At 48.4% G+C, this 10,321-nt stretch overlaps 1 protein-coding gene across 1 annotated transcript in view; it reads left to right on the top strand.

Annotated features, from left to right (window-relative positions):
- Positions 1–1,665: 1,665 nt before the first annotated feature.
- The window catches only part of LOC143173231 (ras-related protein Rab-27B), a 53,209-nt gene continuing 44,553 nt past the window's right edge, over positions 1,666–10,321 (top strand). The window contains exon 1 of the mRNA XM_076363446.1: positions 1,666–1,929. The gene's annotated coding sequence lies outside the window, so the exon portion shown is untranslated. The remainder of the gene's footprint in view (positions 1,930–10,321) is intronic.

The following is a 10,321-nucleotide window of genomic DNA, read 5'->3' as shown; positions in this document are numbered from 1 at the left end:
ATCACAGCTGTAACGTGAGTTGAGATAGTGGGGTGGGAGCTAACAAGTGGAAAATTTTAAACATGCAGAATTATGGCTCTAAGGCATTTTACTAAATAAAAAGCAAGCGGTTGGAGAAAAATACATTCCCTTTGAGATTAATTTTTCATTGACAGAAACAAAAGGCATTGCTAACAGAAATTTGATGACTGTTCTGCCTTGGAGTTTACAGAAGCGAATAGATGCCAGGGAGAAGCAGATTGCATCTTTCCCTCAAGGTATTTTGGGGGAAATCTAGATTGTGCCAGACGAGCCGATCAGGTAAACACGCTTCTCTGAAGACTGGAATATGGTAAAGTAAAAAGCATCTGGAGCCTTGCACATCCGCAGCGAGTCCCTAACGCCCGGCTCTTCCCTCCCCTGGTGCATTCAGGACCGATGGCTTTGGGTTCTCAGGAGGCCGTTGCAGCTCTCGCCGGGAGCTCGCACAAGAAGCTGGTCTCCAGCTCCATCGGTCCAACTCCCCCGTCAGACCGTTCCTTGGGATATTGCTGAATCCACTCATCTGACAAATGGGTGGTTATTTTAGGGTGCGCTGGCATCAGCGACATCCCTTTTCTAAAGAAAAAAATGAAAAGGTTATTTTTGTACCAGTTCCCCCTATTTTGGTGGAAGGTGCTCTCACGTCACGGTGCTATAACTGGAACCTGGATCCGCTCCATCTGCTCAATTGACATTTTGTTTGCAGTTAAAATTGCCTTTAAACTCTCTTGGTCCCGCTGTGTGCCCGTGGGAAGAAATACACTGCAGGAGGGTGGACCCGCTGTAGCAGAGCCTGGTTAAAGAGAAGGGCAGAAAACACGAGGGACCCCATCGTGCCATGTGTGCTTCTGCGTCTCCTGTTGTAACACAAAAGAAATGGCAAATTTGGGCAATATCTTTTGGGCAAATCTAACGTTTGCAATACACGAGACACACTGGGCACGGGGGGCAGCACGGCTGTTCCTCCTGGGGCGAAGGCAAACTTGGCTTTGGCCCCTGAACCAAAATCTGCCTTATTCAACCCACTCCTCAGCGCGATGCCCAGACACAGGCTTGGGGAGGGAGCGGCACCCAGCTCCCCCAGCCTCCCCATAAGGTCCCTGGGGCTCTGCATCCTTCCTTGCTGCCTGATGCCCGGCTCCTGCCAGAGAACAGCGAATAGATGAACCTGAGGAAGAAAGGAGATATATTTCTTTTTCTTCCTGCTTCTCTCACGCAGGGTTTAAAATCCTTCTGGCAGAAATTCACAGCGGGGTTTGCTATATCTTCATAACGGGAGATGTGAAGATGCTAGAGCCTGTTTAACTCTTCTCTCCCCTAAGCAAAATTTATCACTTAGCCACTTGAAACAAGAAATTAGCAGCAACATTTGATGCACTGACACAGCTCTAAAATGGACCTCCTGAGACGCCTCCGACAAGCTGTACCCTGCCCTTTCAGGGAAAGCATCATCTTCTGTCACAGGGTGTATTTCCCTGCAAGAAAGGGAAACTGCCGGCACAGGAGCTCCGGCGCGGAGGGAATACGAATGCAGCAATCTCCTGGCCGCCCCTGGGCTCTGCATGTGAATGCGCTGCCAACAGCTCCAGCTGTATGTGCACGGCGTAGGTGGGAGGCACGTCCCACTCCCTTCCCCGCTTCCTTGTATAAGCCGAGATGCCATAAATTGGGCGGTTTGTGCCTTCGCGGTGCTGAGGGTGAGTAGCACTAACGGGACACAGTTTAATGAGAGTCTGCAGAAACTAGTAACCGGGCAGGAATTAGGAAATGGTACATTCAAGACCTTAAAAAATAGGGCAATGCTGCAGGCACTGGCTTTAATATTTTATATAGCAGTAATAAATTATTGCTTAGAAGTTGGAAACCAGCAGAAGGCAGCAGAAGGATTAAACTTGAGCTAGATCTCCGGTAAGTTGATTCATTTTATTTCCTAATGGTACGCTTTAATACTTTGCTTATTAGTTTGTATTAATATGAAGTTTCTTATCTGAGAAAGATAAACAGGGGAACGTTCTATTAAAAGTGACTCGGTGATTTATGATGTTTAACCTTTGTTTCTATTCTGCCATGTAAGAAGTAGTTTTAAATGTATCTTTCTTATGTTAAAAATGTTATTCTAGGAGATAGAGTGAACGTTTGTGGGGCCAAGGGGTGTGCTGGGTGGGCTGTGCAGGGTGTTTGTTGGGCTCTAGGCGGTCTGCTGTTTGCGTGCCTGCCCGTGTGACTCACTCACCCAAGCCAGCATCTATTATTCCATAGTCGCTTCCAAAAACCCCGTGCCAGGGATGTGAACCGCTTTGTGTGCACACGTGTTGCTGATTCGGGCGACGGAGTCAGCGGGGGACCCGGTGCAGGGATCCCCGGGGCTGCGACCCGGCTGGGGGGTAGCTCAATAGGGAGACGTGACCCGAAACCTCGAGGATGAGCCGTGGGGGCTGCTGTCAGCCCTCCCTGTACGCCTGCTGCAGCTTCGTGCGCCCTTCTGCCGCTCTCAGTATTGTTCTGTGCAGTTTGTGACTTACAGTCAGCAACTAGCAAACAAAAAGTATATACTCATGTTTTCAAACTTCAGGTGATGTTCACAAGTCCCTTCCAACCTAAATTATCCTGTAACTCTGTGCTGTGTAGGAGAGAAGCAGTAAGGTAAATCACATTATCAGACTCCTCCAGAAGCATCAGGATAAAAATGAGCATATCTCACGTACGCAATCGTTTTAGAATAGTGTCTTTCTCCTAAACTAGTGAATGTGATTCTGAATCACGATTTCGTCATGAATTTCAGAATTTATTTTCTCTGTCACCGCCCTCTGCAAAGCACAGTGGAGCAGCGCTGGTGCCAAGGGTGCCCACATCCCCCATGGCATCTTAACCTCATCCCTCCTCTTCTTGGGGTGCTCTTACTAAACCTGCAGGAGCGGCATTTATTTAAGTCTGTCTTTTTCTGCCAAATATAATTGAATTGGAAGGGGAATTGGGGAACTAGCATCACTTTTTTTCATTTAATCTCAAAAAATAAAGAGAATTGGACTGTCCAGGTGGGCAATGGTTCCTCGGGCTTGTCGGGAAGGCAGCATGCAGACCTCACTGCTTTTAACCCAAGCCTGGAAAGTTTGTGTTTCCCCTCAAAAGAACTCAGTTTTTCTATAAAGAAGCAGAAAGCAAACCTCGGCTTCACACCTCTGAGCAGAGGTAGTGAGTCGGTCGCCTACAACTACACACACAACTGTATTTCCAGCCCCAGGGGAGCACAGTGAATTTTACTTGGGAAACCATTCATTTAGAGGTAAAACTGCTCTATTAATGATAAAAAGGGATAAGGCTTATTAATTTGGAGTTACTAAAGTAATTTGAGGAGCACAACTTCGTTTATTTGGAATTCAGGCCAACAAATTCCATGTAAATGTATCAGCTGATTGCAAAAATGCCAGCGCTGGGTCGGTGCTGGAGCACGCTTCCACTATGGGTTTTTTTTTGTCCAATAGCAAAAGTGTAAGAAGCAGATTTTACACCACAAGCCCTGTGTTCCCGGTGCTTCCCATTTCCCATATGGCTCTGTTGATGGAGTGCTGGGTGAGGCGGTGTCTCTGCTGGCCCGGGGCTGGATGCTGCACAAGTGGAGTTTGTCCTGTCTGCGATGTGAATACGTGCGCCCTCCCTCTCCCTTTTCATGTATTTATTTAATGGACAGGCACTGAGACACACGCTGCTCCTGGCTCCCCGTGCAGGCGTGACCCCGGTTATCGGTGCTGGCTTTGTGCCCCAGCAGCGGGGTCTGACCCTGCTCTGCCCCCTCACCTGCACGTGCATCGGGGTACCCGTGCGGTGCCCGGCGTGGGGAGGAGCCAGGAGGGACCCCTGCAGCCCAAAATTAAACTTGATCTTTACCAAGGGCTCTGTAGTACTCCTGAGTCCCAGCGTGTCCCCCAAAATGAGGAGAAACACCTGGTTTCCTCAGGAGCTTTAAAAAAAACCCAAAATCTATCTATCTATCTCTATCTCCATTTTCATGAGTGGAACCGAATGACCCCATCGGGTGTCAAGCAGCCGCAGTGGGAAGGGGGACCCGCGGTAGGTCCCCAGTCTGTGCCACCCCTTCAGCATCTCCTACCAGGTGCCAGCCCGGAGCTGAAAGCACGGTGGGGCAGCGGGAAGCCACCGCCTGCCCAGCTCGGTCTCCGCTGGAATAACTGATGGTGTGTCGTTTCCTTTTTTCTGCCTCCCACGGGTGATGCCACCCAGGGCGAGCCGGGCTGCAGCCGGGAGGGCTCCGAGGGTGCCCAGCAGCTTTCCGAGAGCCTCGATAATATTTTGCAGCTGAGCACCGACTGAGCTGGCCAGGATGCACACATCTCTCCGGGGATAACACAGCAGCATCCCTCGAAGCGCGGGCTAAAACCCCCGTGTATTCCTGCTCTGCGGCAGTTTGGGGTCACCCTTGGCAGGGAGGGTGTAATTGTGTCCCTTCCCCTTGTCCCCATGCTGCAGCCCTCAGCGAGGATGAGGAGGCAGAGGGGTGGCAGAGGGGGCGAAGCTGGCCTGCCCCCACCTGTTTGCCGTGTTGCTGAGGTTAATTGTACAGCTTAGTTCTTTTTGCAACCGTTTGTCTACTCGCTGAAAGGAACAGTGATATCTTGGGTAGAAACAGCCAGTTTCAGCTTTTGGGATTTAAAATCCTCTCAAAGATTTTAAAAGAAACAAAGACCTATTGAGATATTAATTTTGCAAATTATTACAGGGTTTTTTTTTAATTAATAGTGTGTTAATTTAATTACAATTAAGAAATGGGGAGAGCCAGTCTGAAACTTTTCTCAGGCTATCTTTACTAAATTTACCATTACAGTGTCTTTTACTATACCACAGAACCACTGGGATTCATCATTTTTAATGCACCTGATTTATTGCCGTAAGAGAGCAAAGTCAACCATTGCAGCACCCTCTCCTCCACCCTGCTTTCATTAATCACCCTCCTACCAGGGCTAGCCTTAGAGAGCTGTGATTCCTCCACTGATTTAATCTCTTCTTTTTTTTTTTTGCATACAAAATATTTGAGTGATTTGATTCTTCAGAGAATCTGAGTGTCTACAAGCCACACAGATTTCAGTGAAACTCTAGCATTTGTATCAGTAATTCATGAACTGGGTTTTTTAAAGCCTGCTGGAACTATTAGCAAGTCTTTTCGCCACCAAATTTCAAGTCTTGCAGAAACACACCCACCTGCAGTTGGGATTTTATTTTTTTTTACATACTTCCTCTGTTTAGACAGACACTTGTTCCATCAAATATTGGGGCATGAATTTTACTCACGTATGCTGTCAGGTATAATTTTCTTTGTAAAAAGCTTTGACGATACAAATTACCTACGTTCTCAGTTTTATTGGTTGTTATTGCTCTGTTTGAATTCATCCTCCATGGCTCAGGTGAGGGCATAAACACCCCTTTCTCAACACTATTCCCCATTTGCAGTGGGAGTTTTTTGGATCAGATGGCGTTTCAAGGCGTGAATCATTTCAAGGAACATCTAAATAGGATGTTCCTAACAGGACATCAAAACGATGTGACCATATAACACAGCTGGGAGGAGCTAAGTGATCCTGTATGTGTGTTTAAGCATGTCAGGCCAAAGGGACTGCATGTCTGCTTGAACTTAGGTGTAAATTTAAGTATTTGCTGAGCGGCATCTAAATAGAACCATAGAATCTTTTAGGTTGGAAAAGACCTCTAAGATCATCGAGTCCAACTGTTAACCCAGCACTGCCAAGTCCACCACTAAACCATGTCCCTGAGCACCACATCTACACGTCTTTTAAATACCTCCAGGGATGGGGACTCCACCACTTCCCTGGGAAGCCTCTTCCAATGCTTGACAGCCCTTTCAGTGAAGAAATTTTTCCTCACGTCCAATCTAAACCTCCCCTGGCGCAACTTGAGGCCATTTCCTCTCGTCCTATCGCTTGTTACTTGGGAGAAGAGACCGACCCCCACCTCGCTACAACCTCCTTTCAGGGGGTTGTAGAGAGCAATGGGGTCTCCCCTGAGTCTCCTTTTCTCCAGGCTAAACAACCCCAGTTCCCTCAGCCGCTCCTCATCAGACTTGTTCTCCAGACCCCTCACCAGCCTCGTTGCCCTTCTCTGGACACGCTCCAGCACCTCGACGTCCTTCTTGTAGTGAGGGGCCCAAAACTGAACACAGTATTCGAGGTGCGGCCTCACCAGTGCCGAGTACAGGGGCACGATCACTGCCCTACTCCTGCTGGCCACACTCTTTCTGATACAGGCCAGGATGCTGTTGGCCCTTTTGGCCGCCTGGGCACACTGCCGGCTCATGTTCAGCTGCTGAGAATACTGGAAGCCCATGCAGCCCCGTGGCCAGCCTCGGTCCTTGCTTCTGCCCGTACAATTAAAATGCAGCTTTAGAACAACACTGAGCTCGGGTGTGGAGTGGACGGGCACAGCAAGTGGGGACAGCCCGGCGTGCAAGCTCTGCAAAGGCAAGCAACTGGCCCCGCTGCTCCAAAAGATGCCGTAGCCAGCATCTCTAAAAATGCCTGAGTTAATATTTATATAGCTCTGATTTACAAGGCTGACTTGCATTGGTGTCGATGTTAGCAGGAAACGACACTGCCAAGAGCATGGTCTGCTCTGGAAACACTGCTCTTTGGTTTGTGATTTGCGGGAAGCCTGCCCATGTTGAGTGTGAAACTCAGCCTTGCTGCTGCTGCTGCTGCTACAGGCGATCCAGCTCTGAGCTCTGACCCTGGGTTCCTGAGCAGTCTTTGCTTGAGGTGGTCAAAGGATGCATCTCGCTACCTTGGCTTACAAAGGTGTTTCCAACAGCATATTTCGTGCTATAGTTTAACTAAATCATGATGCAAATGCAAATCAGATTAGCAAGGATCCAATCTGTAAGGGTTCAGATTAAAAATAACACACCATCATGACAAAATATACAAAAAGGGATTTAAGCAAGTTCTGGGAAACGCAACACTGGTTCCCCAAATATTTAGTGAAAGCCAAGGTGTGGGTTGGGATTTTCTTTTTTGCTCCTGCATTTGAGAAGCAGTGGGTCTGACCGCTCGTAGCTGCTGCCCCACGCCTCTGCACCAGCAACACGTCCACCAGCCACCATCTCGGGAGCAGCCATCCCCTTGGGCTGCCGGGAGTAGTCATCTTCAGTCTGTGTGCGCGTCGTTAAGTTGGAAATATCTGGGTATCTATCATTTCAGTGTAAATCGTGTTCAGCCTTTGCGGCAGGAATGAAGTTAACCTGCACGTAAACACAGCCACAGCCGCCTCCTCTGCAAAAGCAGGCTGGCAATTAGTTGCTAAGGCAACATTTTTCCCAAAGCTGGGATCTTCTGTGCAGCTTTTTAGTGCAGTTCCATCATCACGGATATTTTACAAACCAGGCTTGACCTGTGAAGAGCTCAGCTTTGCTTACTGACCTCCTGCGGCCCCTCGCCCCAAGGTGCAAGGGAGGAGGGACCGTGTGTCACCGGGGCAGATGTCTGTAAGGGGGGCCAGAGGGACCCCCCACTCCCAGGGGGTGGTGGAGGTCGAGGGGAGACCCCAGACTCCCTCTCGGTGCTGTCTCCCTTGGGTCGGGTGCCTATGGAAGAAGTGAGCGGCCATTCACAAGCCCGTTAGCAACAGCCGCTGGAATCAAAGACCCTAAATAGAGTTGTCTCATCTGGGTAAATTTATGGGTAATGGTCACATCTGTAAAATTATTGTCTGAAATAATATAGGCAGACATATATTGTATGTCAGAAAGCTAAATGGTAGATAAATACTCATTTATCTAACGCGATCGTTCCTATTGGGCTTTGTTTCCAAATGTCTGTTTAATAAGTTGCTTCCCAGCACTTTCCAGACAGAAACTCGGGGAAAGTAATAAAGGGATCTGGTCGGGGCCATCTATTCTGCTCTGCAGGCACCGAGTTTGCACTGGAGTAGGAAGGAGAAATTACTTACACTGTAAACAGACATTTATCATTCTAGATAACGCATGCTCATTTAGTTTGTAGATCAATCCTAAAGTTTTCTGTTTGTCAGACTATTGCATACAGCTCTTCGTTTGCATGATGAACTGCTCTTCGTTCTCTCTGCTCCAGTAAAATGCTCTTCCATTTGAAACTGGGCTGCAAATCCATGATTTCTGTAACTATCTTATAACAGTCAAACGCTTTATGGCTATCTCTGCATCTGCTTTGTGCAAACACCTAATTTGTGCACACGAGTGTGCCAGCATTGCGTGAGCTCTTTGTTGCAGCAGTAAATGCAAAATACAGAGATGCAAGTCTTCTCTCTCGAAGGCAAAGAGCAGCGGGAGCTGCCTTTCTCCGCGTGCCTGGCCTCCACGGCCCGAGGTGGAGCAGCGAGGAGACATCCTTGTCTGAAACCTGCTGCAGACTTCATTAGTGCTGTCCTGGCTTGATAGCTTTTCTGCTCTTCTGTACGATGGGGGAGCAGGAACTCATACGGTTGCCATCAGGCTGACTCAGAGGGTGCAGATCACTTGCCAGCTCCTAGATAGTAGATGCTAAAATGATCAATACTTTAAAAAAAGATACTAATCCTTTCTTTGTGGCAATTACATCAAGACAGATGGTGTACCGTGAAAAGGAAAAGGGATGCTGTTTATACTTGAAATCACTGTTGAAATAAAGAGCACAGCTCGTTCTTCCCTCTGAGCCTGCCTCCCTTCACCGTGCGGATGGACTGGCCAAGGCGCCTTTCTTGCCATCCCCGCACCACGTTTCCTTCCATGGAGACTCGTCCTGATTAATGAATTTCATGATCCCCTGTGCTGCTGAGCACCCAGGGCTCACTCCCCTACCTTGCCCAGGGTGCTGAGCACCCCCAGCCTGGCTTTGCCTTCAGCTAAAAATCCTACTTCAAAGTTACAGAGAAATAGTCGGTGCAGGATCTGGTTCCTGAATTACACATCTTTGGCCATACATTTGGTTTAGAGGGTTTCTCCCGGTGTCTCAACGCTGCCAGAAGTAAATGATTCTTCCAAATCAGCCTTCATTCAGGAAGAGAGGGAAAATTGATCAGTACGTGATCACTGGGGGCTTCCCATGCCAGCTCTTCTCATCTAAATTCAGGAATTACTTCACATCCTCCAGTTTTGAGGATGGAGATATTATCTAGGAATAACTATTGGAAGTGAAAAGTGTCAAGATCTGCCTGAAGGTGCCCATGTCTTGGGTACTGTTCTGTCACGGTTTTTAACAGGATTTTCAGTTATTTGTTATTTTTAGTTCTTTGTTTTGTTGCCGACACCCCAGGGTCTAAATCAATCCGGATAACTTTCCTAAGAACTGGATTGCTGGTGAAGACTTCACATTCAAGCTGTCCAGTGTGTATTCTTCAAAATATCCTATTTTGGCTAAAACTACTTTTGAATTTCACATATATTGAAGAAAAAATTCCAGCCAAAGAGATCCTCAAACACTCCAGCTCAGCGCCGCGAAGCCTGAGCTGCTGGCCTTGCTCTGCACCGTCCCCGCGGCCCTGCTCCACACACGGATTGGCTCCAGCAACCCGCGAGTGAAAAACGGGCATCATCAAGGGGGCTCATTTAGCAGAAAATAAAGATGCCAAGGTAAAAATTCATCAGACTCCAAAGAACTCGAACAAAAGCCATTAAGTGCCTGGCACACAAGCACTGGGAGCATGCGCAATAAATAACAGGCACTGGTATTGCTCTGAGCACATTCCTGAGCATAAATTGGGTCTGGTTATTACTTAAAATCAACGGGAGGGTTGCTGAGGCTGGAAAGTGGAAATTGGTGGGTTTGAGTTGTTTAGCGAGGTGCGAGCAGGGGGAAGCAAAGGCAGGAGGGAGCTTTCTCTGCAGGTGGCACTGCCGCTGCCATGCAAGCTCTCCCGTGCTCCCGCGGCTCGAGCAGCTCTCGTTCATCTCGGGAGGCAAACCCATCCATCCGACAAGAAGACGAGTGCTTTGCCCGATGCCCACCACCCAGTACGGCCCTCGCACGGGCGGCTGAGCAGGCGTGAGGCCGGAGCACGGCTCCCAGCCAGAGCAGCCACAGAGGAGTACAAACACTGCACGCCTGATGCCATCGTCAGTGCCTCGGTATCCCCAGAGATAGTGAATATTTACAGAACCTTGCACAGGCTGTTTGTGTCGTTGCATTCAGGTTGGTGCAAGAGCTTTTGCATTTGTGAGTCTGAGAAACGAGCAGTGAGAGCGAAGAGCATTGCATGGGGTTAACTTGGGAAACGTAGCTAAACGAGTGGTGTCAAACTTAATTGCGGAGCTTCTTTCAATTAT

The sequence above is a fragment of the Aptenodytes patagonicus genome, chromosome Z, assembly GCF_965638725.1.
Source record: "Aptenodytes patagonicus chromosome Z, bAptPat1.pri.cur, whole genome shotgun sequence".
Taxonomy (NCBI): Eukaryota; Metazoa; Chordata; class Aves; order Sphenisciformes; family Spheniscidae; genus Aptenodytes; species Aptenodytes patagonicus.
This window is presented reverse-complemented; position numbering and strand designations above follow the sequence as displayed.